Source organism: Pleurodeles waltl, chromosome 5 (genome assembly GCF_031143425.1).
Source record: "Pleurodeles waltl isolate 20211129_DDA chromosome 5, aPleWal1.hap1.20221129, whole genome shotgun sequence".
NCBI lineage: Eukaryota > Metazoa > Chordata > Amphibia > Caudata > Salamandridae > Pleurodeles > Pleurodeles waltl.
In genome coordinates this window covers 1500433339-1500446560 of record NC_090444.1, presented here as the reverse complement: position 1 = coordinate 1500446560, position 13222 = coordinate 1500433339, and positions in this window count along the sequence as shown.

Below are 13222 nucleotides of genomic sequence, written 5' to 3'. Positions count from 1 at the left end.
CTTTCCGGGGTCTCCACTGCAGCTGCTGCTGCCAACCCCTCAGACAGGTTTCTGACCTCCTGGGGTCCAGGCAGCCCTGGCCCAGGAAGGCAGAACAAAGGATTTCCTCTGAGAGAGGGTGTTACACCCTCTCCCTTTGGAAATAGGTGTGAAGGGCTGGGGAGGAGTAGCCTCCCCCAGCCTCTGGAAATGATTTGATGAGCACAGATGGTGCCCATCTCTGCATAAGCCAGTCTACACCGGTTCAGGGATCCCCCAGCCCTGCTCTGGCATGAAACTGGACAAAGGAAAGGGGAGTGACCACTCCCCTGACCAGTACCTCCCAGGGGAGGTGCCCAGAGCTCCTCCAGTGTGTCCCAGACCTCTGCCATCTTGGAAACAGTGGTGTTGTGGGCACACTGGACTGCTCTGAGTGGCCAGTGCCAGCAGGTGATGTCAGAGGCTCCTTCTGATAGGCTCTTAGCTCTCTTGGTAGCCAATCCTCCTAACTTGGTAGCCAAACTTCCTTTTCTGGCTATTTAGGGACTCTGCTTTGGGGAATTCTTCAGATAACGAATGCAAGAGCTCACCAGAGTTCCTCTACATCTCCCTCTTCACATTCTACCAAAGGATCGACAGCTGACTGCTCCAGGATGCCAGCAAAACCGCAACAAAGTAGCAAGACGACTACCAGCAACATTGTAGCGCCTAATCCTGCCGGCTTTCTCGACTGTTTCCAGGTGGTGCATGCTCTGGGGGTAGCCTGCCTTCACCCTGCACCAGAAGCTCTGAAGAAATCTCCTGTGGGTCGACGGAATCTTCCCCCTGCTAACGCAGGCACCAAAAGACTGCATCACTGGTCCTCTGGGTCCCCTCTCATCCTGACGAGCGTGGTCTCTGGAACACAGCAACACTGTCCAAGTGACTCCCACAGTCCAGTGACTCTTCAGTCCAAGTTTGGTGGAGGTAAGTCCTTGCCTCCCCATGCTAGACTGCAAAGCTGCGTACCGCGTGATTTGCCACTGCTCCGGCTCCTGTGCACTCTTCCAGGATTTCCTTTGTGCACAGCCTAGCCTGGGTCCCCACCATTCCGTCCTGCAGTGCACGACCTTCTGAGTTGTCCTCCGACGTCGTGGGACCCCCTTTTTGTAACTTCGCGTGGACTCCAGTTCACTCTTCTTCTAAGTGCCTGTTTGGGTACTTCTGCGGATGCTGCCTGCTTCTGTGAGGGCTCTCTGAGTTGCTGAGAGCGCCTCTGTCTCCTCCTCCAAAAGGAGACATCCTGGTCCTTCCTGGTCCTCAGCAGCACCCAAAAAACTCTACCACGACCCTTGCAGCTAGCAAGGCTTGTTTGCGGTATTTCTCTGTGGGAACACCTCTGCAAGCTCTATTGCGATGTGGGACATCCGTCTTCCAAAGGAGAAGTTCCTAGTTCTCTTCTTTCTTGCAGAACTCCAAGCTTCTTCCAACTGGAGGCAGCTTCCTTGCACCTTCATCCGGGGTTTCCTGGGCTCCTGCCCCCCGTGGGCACTGTCACGACTATTGGACTTGTCCCCTTGTCTTACAGGTACTCAGGGCCAGAAATCTGCTGTCAGTACACTGCTGGTTTTTGTTCTCCCTGCAGAATTCCCCTATCACGACTATTTTGCTCTCTGGGGGTAGTAGGTGCACTTTACTCCTACTTTTCAGGGTCTTGGAGTGGGGTATTTTTCTAACCCTCACTGTTTTCTTACAGTCCCAGCGACCCTCTACAAGCTCATATAGGTCTGGGGTCCATTCGTGGTTCGCATTCCACTTTTGGAGTATATGGTTTGTGTTGCCCCTTTACCTATGCTTGCCTATTGCAACCTGTTGTAATTCTACACTGTTTGCATTACTTTTCTTGCTCTTACTTACCTAATTTTGGTTTGTGTAAATATAACTTGTGTATAGTACTTACCTTCTTACTGAGGCTACTCAATGAGATACTTTTGGCCTATTTTCATAAAAATAAAGTACCTTTATTTTTAGTAACTGTGTATTGTGTTTTCTTATGATATTGTGCATATGATATAAGTGGTATAGTAGGAGCTTTGCATGCCTCCTAGTTCACCCTAAGCTGCTTTGCCATAGCTACCTTCTATCAGCCTAAACTGCTAAAAACACCTCTTCTACACTAATAAGGGATAAATGGACCTGGCACAAGGTGTAAGTACCTCTGGTACCCACTACAGGCCAGGCCAGCCTCCTACATGAAGGGTCATGCCAAATATTTTGCATTCCTCCTCCTCTTTTTCTGACCATGTTTTAATTGGCTTTAGGACTCTGGGCACTTTACCACTGCTAACCAGTGCTCAAGTGCATGTACTCTATCCCTAAAACTTGGTAACATTGGCTCATACCCACTTGGCATATTTCATTTATCTATAAGTCCCCAGTAAAGTGCACTAGATGTGCCCAGGGCCTGTAAATGAAATGCTACTAGTGGGCCTGCAGCACTGTTTGTGCTACCCACACAAGTAATCCCTCAACCATGTCTCAGGTCAGCCACAGGCCTGTGTGTGCACTTTCACCGCCACTTGTATTTGGCATTTAAAACTTGCCAAGCCATCAATTCACCTTTCCTTACATTTAAGTCACCGCTAATGTAGGCCCTCGGTAACCCATAGGGCAGGGTGCTATGTAAGTAAAAGGAGGGCAAGTACACATATGTTTTGCATGTCCAGGTATTGAAAAATCCCAAAAATCCCAAAAGCCATTTTTCACTACTGTGAAGCCTGCTCTTCTCATATGCCAGCATTGGAAATTCCCCTATATACTTTTAAGTGGTAATTTCTGATCTGAAAGGCGTGTCATTGTCATGTTTGGTATGGTTGGAATGATAGTGAGAAATCCTACAAACTGGTGAAGTTGGATTTTAGATTACTATTTCAGATATGCCACTTTTAAAAAGTAGGCATTTCTCTGTACTTACTGCTATTGTCCAATGCTCGTCTGGTCTGTGCTGATTGACAGTTCCCCTTGTGCATTCCACCCAGACGGCCATAAACACAGAACACTCAGCAACATCAACATTCATATGCATACTGATGGGTCTCCCTGGGCAGGAAGGGTGGAGGGGTTCTCTCTCTAACTCTTGAAAGGCCAGTGGCCTGCCCTCACACAAAGGACTGATAACCCCACAGGGCTCCTGGTAGACAGGGATGGATTGAAAGGGGAACTTGTGCACTTCAAAACCACTCTTTGACATTTCTTCCACTTCAAATGCATTTTAGGTATATATAAAGGTCTGTGGCCTCACCAACTAGACACTTCGGACCTACAACTGGACTCTGTCAGTGGGACTGCCTGGTTGTCCAAAGGACACATCTGGACTGCTTTGCTGGAAGTACTGCTAGCATGCTTATTGCCCTGCTGCCTCCTGACTCTGCTGTAAGGACTCTGCCTTCCTCCTCGAGTGCTCTCCAAAGGCTTGGATTGAGCTTGCCAAAAGAACAAATGGTGGCTGGAATGCTGAACAATATCAAACATTCAACCCCAGCAGAGAGATCTGTGCCTAAATCCATCATTTATTTTTTGCTATCCATGCCATTCCAGTTTGGGCCCAGCTTGGATTGAGCTTGCCTCCTGTTCTGAGGTCTCATGGTTATTGTTGGAAATGGCCCTTTGGGAAGAGTCTGTGTGGTGTTTGTTAGCTGCATAGAATACTACAGGGTGGAATGTAGGTGGTGGAATGTAGGAGATGTGGAATGTGAGGAACAGCAGTTGGAGGAGGCAGTTGAAGAAGCGGCGTTGTTTTCCTTATACAGCTGTAGCGGAATAAATACGCATTACCCTCACACTGTCTCCCCATGATATTAATTTAACATTGACCACGAGCGGGCGAACTGACAGTAATTATCTACTTTGGAGAACATTGCTATACTTGTTCCTGTTTCTGGATTCCTGGTTACAGATGCTGAGACATCAGGGGCCTGATTCTAACTTTGGAGGACGGTGTTAAACCGTCCCAAAAGTGGCGGATATACCACCTACCGTATTACGAGTTCCATAGGATATAATGGACTCGTAATACGGTAGGTGGTATATCCGCCACTTTTGGGACGGTTTAACACCGTCCTCCAAAGTTAGAATCAGGCCCCAGGTTTCCGATTTCTTGTTGTGATCCTGTAGATGCAGAGGATGTACAGAGCTGTGGTCAAAAGGAAATAAGAATTGTTACTTTCTCCATTGCAACAGTCATTGAACTCACTGGTACGAACGAACGTACCAGTTAGTGGTGGCTATCTTTAGTCATGAGACGTTACAGCCATTGTTTATTCACAGATGGATTACGGTGATCCGCACACCTTGTGTTTTATGGACTTTGTATTTGATTATTGAGCTTCGATTATTAATATTGTTTTTTTAGTTTATTTATTTATGAACTTTCAAATTATTTTATGGTCATTCAATCTTTGTTAATTTAATGGTATGGTATGTGCACAATCAGCTTTGCTAATCGTACTTGCTGATTGTGGTTCTGCAATGAGCAAGCAAGGTGGGTTTTGCTAATTGGACTTCCTAATTGTAATTGTGCAATAATTGGGCACTGTAGGTTTGCTAATTGTGATTGTACAATAAGTATTGATAAATATTTTTTTATAATGTCATCGATTCATCTACCACCATTTTTTACTTTCTGAACCTGGGGAACCACCTATACAATGGGACCTTTAGATTGATTTATTTGAAGCGTATGTAGAGGTGTTAGAAGAACAAGAATGTTCTCCAAAAAGGTATTTAGCACTAATACAGCGCAGATTGGGTGCTATTGTCCTTAAGGAGTTTAAAAATGTACCAGCAATTGAGAATTCTGATAATATTTATCAACTTGCTAAAAAACAATTGCATTAATGTTATGCAAGAAAATAAATGTTGTGTTAGAAAGATTTAACTTTTATTCTAGATCCCAGCTAGAGGATGAGACAATTGATCAATTGATGGCAGCTTTAAGAGGTTTGGCAGTTACATGCCATTTTGAACAAATGTCATATAACCAACTATTGAGGGACTAGTTGCTATTGAAAACTAAGGCCCTCATCATGACATTGGTGGTAAAAAACGCCTACTGCCGCAGCGACGGCAGCCAAAAGACGGTTGCTGCGGCTACCCGCTGACTGTGATATTATGACCACAGATGGATTTCCGCCAGAAGGATGGCGGAAATCCATCTGTGGCCATGCCGGTGGATGGCGGCAAGGCGGCACTGCTGCCAGCAGCAGCACCACACCAATAGACTTCTGCCAGCCATATTATGACCCATAATAGGGCCTGGCGGTGTTCTGTCAGAGGACCCCCTGAACACAGGTAAGTGGGTGCTCTAACAGGGGAGGGGAGTGTTGTGTGTGTGTGGGGGTGTGTGTGAATGTGCGTGCATGCCTGTATGCAGGTTTGTGTTGCGTGTTGGATATGTGTGCATGTATGGGGGCGTGAGTGCGTGTATGTTGTGTTGTGTGAATGAGTGTCTGCGTGTATGTATGAAAGTGTATGTGGATGTGTGTGTGAATAGATGTATGCATGCATGGATGTGTGTGGGAATGGGTGTGTGTATGCATGTGTGTGTGTATAGGGGGCATGAATGGAGGGGGTTTGGAGAGGAATGGAGGTGGGGGATCTGGAGAGGGGGGTGTGGGGTTGGAAGACCCCTATCACTGACAGGGAAGGGATTCCCTGTCACTGATAGTGCCTACTGCCATGGTTTTCATGGCAGTAAGGTGGCCACGAAAACCATGGCGGTAGGTGGGGTCATAATCCCGCCGGTGGTACAGTGACGGCTGCCGGGCTGGAGATTCATATCTCCAGCCTGGCGGCTGTTACCGCTGTGGTGGTCGGTGTGGTGCATTGGCGGTTTGGCTTCAGCCAAACCGGCAATATCATAATATGGTGGAAAGTACTGCCAGTTGGCAGTATTTTCCACCATATTACTGACAACCGCCATGGTCATAATGAGGGCCTAATTCTAGTAATATTCAACAAAAACTGTGGTCCTATGGAGGTGAAATACCATTAAAAAATGCAATTGATGTAGCTAGAAGCATTGAGGTCTCTGAGAAGTGTAATCAAACTGTGAGGAGAGATGACCGAGACCACAATCTTGAGTCATTTCTTTAAATACGATTGTTAACGAGAAGGAAACAGAGATGAAGAGAGGTGTTAAAAGATCCTGTTATAGATGTTTGGCTAATAACCATTTAGTGAATTCTAAGAGGTGCCCTGCGATTTATAGTTCATGTAAAAAAATGGGCCATTTCAGCAAAGTTTGTAAAGGCTTTAAAAAGAATGTAAGTTATGTGTCAGAATATGAGAATTTTAAAGAGGAGAGGTTACAAGATGTGGTGTTAAGTGTTTTGAAGGATGACTGTGGTATAACTGATAGACTGTTCAGCTTGCCGTCTTGTAGGCTAGTTATAGATGACTGTGAGGTAAATACTACGGTGGATTCTTGCGCCTGGTTTACTATTATGTCCAAGGACAAGTTTAGTAAGTTGTGGCCTTAAAAAACTTTACTCTTGCAGATGTGAATCCTGGTAGTTATACTGGTCACAAAATACCTATTGCTGGCTATGCATATGTGAATATTAGTTTTCGGAGTAAGCATTACAAAGGTAAACTGTATGTGGCTGAAAAGTGTCAATTTATTCTTGGTTGGCCACATATTAAAGAACTTGGCATAAACTCAACCCTGCTAGAGATCCACCTGTGTATGTGGCTCATGAGCTAACAGATTTTCATTTAGAGTATGAGGAACTTGACAAGAAATATCCTGGTGCATTTTCCAAATCCTTAGGTAATTTGAAGGAATTTAAGCATCAAATTGTCTTACTTGAAAATACATACTCGGTTAGACACAAGATACGGAACGTACTAGTGAATTATAGAGCTAAACTGAAGGAAATGTTGGGAGACTTATGTGAGAAAGATATTATTGAACCCGTTAAAAGTTCAGATTGGATATCACCTGTCATAATTTCTGAGAAAAGTAATGGTGAATTGAGACTATTGCACTTATTTTATCATTGGCGGTAAATCCTGCTTGCTGCCGTGGTGATGGCCACCAACATACCGCTTCTGTGGCGAATATCGATTTCCCATACACACCAATCTGACAGAATACTGCCACATACACAAATCCACCAGCCCAAAGGTCAGTGCTAAAGTGGCAGCAACAACATCTATACTGTTATGCCACCAAAACAGCACCCACCACATCATGACCCACAAATCACCACAGCAGATATTCAACAGCGGTAAACCATTTACGGTATATACCGCCGCGCTCACAATGGACACCCACATATAAAACAACACTACATTGGCCAGTACTAAAAACACACACCTGACACTCTTACACACACCCAACCACAGCACTAAAAAACATACACCCACATTACCCACAACTCTTTACGAACAACAATTTCTGCCAGGAGATTGACACCAACAGCACAGAGACAACTAGACACACATACCACATACACCCATACATCCCTCACGCACCCCACATCAAACACAGCACCACATTGCTCAACACACTCTCACCAACACACACCACAGAACACCCATGTCCCCACTAAGGCACCCCTGTTTCACTGATGAGGAGTTACGGGTCATGGTGGAGGAAATAGTCAGGGTAGAGCCATAGCTGTTTGGAGAACAGGTATTGCAAATATCTATTGCCAGGAAGATGGAGCTATGGTGGAGAATCGTGAACAGGGTGAATGCTGTTGGACAGCATCCAAGAACAAGCAACGACATCAGGAAGAGGTGGGACAACCTACGGAGAAGGTACGTTCCGTGGCAGTAAGGCACCAGCTCGCCATACAGTGGACTGGCGGTGTACTCCACCTCCTCCCCCACAGCTCACAGCAAGGGAGGAGAAAGTCTTGGCATTACTGCATCCTGAGAAACTCGCTGGAGTAGCCAGAGGATTGGACACTGGTGAGTCAATATGTACTACTTATCATACCCGTTCCTGCATGCCATCACACCCCGTCACCCTCACTCCCATCACTCCACTCCAACCCACACACTGCACCTACACTTCTGGCTAATCCCAATGCCAAATCCTCATGCCATACCAATGCATGGACAGCCCTCCCAGCCCTGCATGGACACCCATCACTAAAGCATGCACAGCATAGGAAAACTAACAATCCCACAAAACATCACCATACACAAACAAAGGTGGCAGGGCAACAGCAATGATAGAGGGTATACCAGGAATGTACAATATGTCACAGACATGGAGCATAATACATCACTTACATCCCAATAGATGCCCCAACCTGTCCCAGCGAAGAGGAGGTGCCATGACTATCCAGTCCCCCAACAGAAGATGCCCCCAGTGATGACAGTAATTCTGGACTTCAGTATCTGGATCAACAACCTGGGCCATCAGGGACCACTGGAGGATCGGTCACCCCAACCCACTCACAGTCCGCCAAAGAACCTCCCCATTAGTAGCCAACACCATAGCCCCCACCCAGTGTACCCACACCTGTATCCGCAGGACACTTCAATCAGCTGTGTGCCCACCAGTACAGGGACCCCAGACCACACCCCGCCCCCAAGACAATCAAGGACCTGGAGTCAGTGGCAGTGGGCACACCGTTCAGGGGACAGAGGCACAGGGAAACAGGGACACTGGGAGGACCGCTGTGTGGCAGGGGAGGACAGGCCCAGGGAACCGACTCTCCAGGAGGCACTCACCGAGATCCTGGGAGCCTACCAACATTCCCAGGGCACGAAGGGCCAGATCCTTGACAATGTGCTGGAGAACAGGTGGCTGCAGGAGGAACAGTATCAGGGGATCAGGGAGGACTTGCAGGCCATCAACACCACCTTGAGCTCCATAGCAGGGTTGCTGCCAGACATGGCCAACATCATGAGGAAAGCAACAGCACAGCAGTGGGCCCCTACCACTAGCCAGTCCATTGACCAGCCCTCCACTTCTGCTGCTGCTAGTGGACAGGAGGCCCCGCCACAGGACCCACAGGCCACCAGCACCCCTCCCCCTGCAGAAGGTAAACCACCCTGCAAACATTCCCTGCAACCAAGACAGAAGCCAGAGATACTTGCCAAGACCACCGCACTGTCACCTTGTCCACTTTGAACTGCCTTTGCTCCCATTCCTATGGCCCCTTGGACAATGCACCTGTGCTACAAACAGACTGGAACACTACCCTGGACTTTTCTCCACCATCCCCCATTCCATTGCACGTTTCCCTCAATTTCATAGCATTACATTAAACACCCTTTAACACAAGATGACTACTAGTATTTTATGTGTTGAAAATGTACATTTATGGGAACAGTCACATCTAATGCAAATGATCTGAACACGGTGAGAGCATAGAAATAATGACCTGTAGCTGTCTGTAGTCATCACATCAGTACAGAGTTGTTATCTTACCAGCATCTGTAAAATGACAAGCCATAGGTGACTGTAAATTGAGATGCAAAGGAAGTTAATACCATCATGCTATGGCCACACAGAAAACATCAACAGTCAGAGGAATGGTCAGTTGCACTGTCTCACCTGTGTGTCAGTGGAAATATTGTTGTATAACTGATTTTCAGTTGTCCTCATCCTCATCCTCATCCTCTGCCTCTTCATCCTCACTGTCCTCAGGGTCCGCTGCTGCCACAGGGGCATCTCCAGTCTCCCCATCCGGCAGAGAAGGTACATGCTGTCTGAGGGTCAGGTTGTGCAACATGCAGCATGCCACTACTATCTGGCAGACCTTCCCGGGTGAGTAGCACAGAGATCCACCTGTCAGATGGAGGCACCTGAACCTGGCCTTCAGGAGCCCGCAGGTCCTCTCGATGATCCTTCTGGTTCATCCATCTGCCTCATTATAATGTTCCTCAGCCCCTGTCCTGGCATTCCTCACAGGGGTCAGCAGCCACAATAGGTTTGGGTAGCCATAGTCACCTGCAATTATTGGGGGACAACATGTAGCATCACACAATCATATGGGGATGACACCTGAAGGCATACACTAACATACAGTGGGTGGGGACCATGGCTCACCTATTATCCACACCCTGTGCCTCTGTAGTTGGGCCATCACATTTGGGATGCTGCTATTCCTCAGGACAAAGACGTCATGCACCAACCCAGGATACTTGGCAGTGAAGTGGGAGAGGTACTGGTCCGCCAGGCACACAATTTGCACATTCAGCGAGTGGAAACTCTTACGATTCCTGAACACCTGTTCATTGTGGCAGGGGGTGGGGGACTAAAGCAATATGTGTCCCATCAATTGCCCCAACAATATTGGGGATGTGTCCCATTGCATAGAATCCGGCCTTCACAGTGACCAGATCTTTCACCTGGGGGGAAGCTATGTAGCTCCACATGTGTTTCACCAGGGCAGACAAAACTCTTGCCAGCACAATTGAAAACATTGGCTGTGATATTCATGCTGCCAAGCCTACTGTCACTTGGAAAGAACCAGTTGCCAGGAAATGGAGCACTGATAGCACTTGCACAAGAGGGGGGATCCCAGTCAGATGACGGATAGCAGAAATCAGGTCAGGCTCCAAGTGGGCACACAGCTCTGTCCAGTCTATAGGTGTCTATGATGTGCCAGTCCTCCAGTGTAGCCAAGTCCACAAGGGGTCTGTACATGGGAGTTTGTCTCCTCCTCTTATTCATCCACAGCGGTAGGTATCTAAGAGACACAAGAGTGAGTAGACTGTCACAATTTGTATAGTGGAACCACCACCTCAGTGTACATAGTGCATTTATGTAATGGGATAGTGGGAATGGCGAGGTATGTGCTAATCTAGGCTGTGACGCAGTTAAGGCTGATATGATCGTTGTCCACCACCATGAAATGGCGACCGCCGTCCTTATGTAGGGACAGGTGGAAGTGTGTTAACTCCGCCGACTCTGGCAGAAGGCGTCTTGCACTGCAGTGCAATTCTTCATTGAATAATATGGTGCTCTATGGAGTATAGTGGCCAATGGGGATCATTGCCGATGGTGATGGTGTATACCACCGTGGACATGACGGCCATTTTCCATCAGATTCCTCACTTGTTTCCTGACCTTCAACAGGAGAACACCTACACTGCGTGTGCTGCTGTGGCCTGTGACTGGAACCTACCATGGCCCGTGTGACTGGGGAAAGGGCCGCTGCCTTCATTGCAGAGCAGTTGGAGTGATTGCTGGATGGGGTCCTACCCCAGTACAGACTGATGTATGGGCCTCCAGACCAACAGGTGAGTACACCTTTGACATGATGCATGTGTGAAGGATACATGGAGATGTGTGTGCAAGCATTGTGTCATCGGGGGGATGTCTTGTGGTGGTGTACATGGTGTGCACCGGGCGATGTGTGTGCCAATGGTGATGAAAACAGGATTAGTGGGCCATATGTGTGACAGGCTGGATTGTATGTGTAATGGTGTCTTCCTGTCTGTAGTACCTATGCAGGTCAGCGCCCATCAAAAGAAGGGTATATGGTGTGCCATCATCAAGGACGTGCGGACTCTGGGGGTCTATGGCAGGCGGAGCACCCACTGTTGGAAACGGTGGGAGGACCTGAGACACTGGTCACAGAAGACTGCGGAGGTCCCTCTGGGGATGGCCTCCCAATGAGGAAGGGGTGCCCGTCGGAACCTGACCCCCTGATGGCCTGCATACTGGTGGTGGCCTACACAGAGCTGGATGGGCGCTTGAGGGCATCACATCAGCCAAAAGGGGGTGAATACAGTGGGCATTAATACAATAATTGGTAGGTGCCATGGTATCCAGTGGTGGGTGTGAGTTAGTGAGTGCCCCTTAATGCCAGGTCAGACATTGCAGCGTGATCCAGCTCAAGGGTAATGGGTGTATGGCAAATGCAGGTAACCAAGCTTGTTAGCATTCCAAGTCAGTCAGAGCTTTGTGGGTCCCAGGAGGGAGCAGTTGGCGGTGTATGGCCCTCATGTTGTTGTGGCATCTAGCCAAATCACTAGCAGTGCAATGCATAGTGCTCAATCCCGAACCCTGGGTCTGACAGTGCTGTGTATGGCAACTGTGGTGTTGGTGCAGTCATTGACCCAGTGTTTCCTTCTCTCCCCCCCTTTTTTCTTCTGTGATCCTGTCCATTTGTGCATTAGCATCATCTGGTGGAGGAGCAGGGGCACCAGCGGCAGAGGGCGCTGCATCCCACAGTACCCTGGAGGACGAGTCCACCGACGCCGTGGGAACCAGTGGGATGGAGGGCGAGGGGAGCACCATGGCAGAGAAAGGAGGTGACAACACAGACTGTGACATCTCCTCTGACGTAAGCTCCCTGGTGGTGGTGGGCATCCCTGTGACCACTTCAGCTGCAGGTACAGCCGCCACAATACGTACCAACACCACCCTCCCAGTAGCCCCTCAGCGAGTTGCCCGTACCCACTCACCCAAGTGGGTGGGCATCTCCCTCACCCCAGGCACCTCAGGCCCTGCCCCACTGAGACCTGTTGCCCTGAGTGAGATCCATCTCTGTAGGCCAGTCAACCATTGTGAATGCCATCCAGGGGATGGCATCCCAGATGCAGCAATGCAATGCATTCCTGGAGGGCATCCACAGTGGATTGGCGGCCCAACAGAGATCGATTCAGGCTCTGGCCTCCTCTCTGATGGCAGACAGTTCCTACAGCCTGTTCCTACCGTCCCCCCTCCAACTACCACTTCCCAGTCTAAGTCTCCTCAACCCCAACCCATCCCATGCACACACACAGACAAGCATGCACACAAGACAACACACAAGAGTGGCACAGTCAAACACAGCACCACACTTCATCCCACAAGCACTCACTCAAACACCAGACAGTTGCAGACTCAACCATATCCACTGCCTCCACTGTCTCCCCCTCCTCCTCCAACTCCCTCACAGTCACATCCACACTCACACTGGCATGCACTGCATCTACATCCACCACCAACATCACTGCACCAAGCAGCACACACACCTCATTAGCAGACACCTCCACTAAATCCATTCACGTGTCCCCTGTGTCCTCTCCCACCCTGTCTGACCCCCCTCCTAAAGGACACAAACGCAAGCATTCACACACCCAACAACCATCGAACTCACATCAGCACACTGCCTATGCACCTGCACCCAAAGTCAGCACACATACTCCTCCAACAGCCACTCCCTCAACCTCCTCCCCATCCCTCCTCCCTCATCCAGCCTCACCGTCCCTAAGAAGCTTTTTCTTGCCCAACTTGACTTCTTCCCTC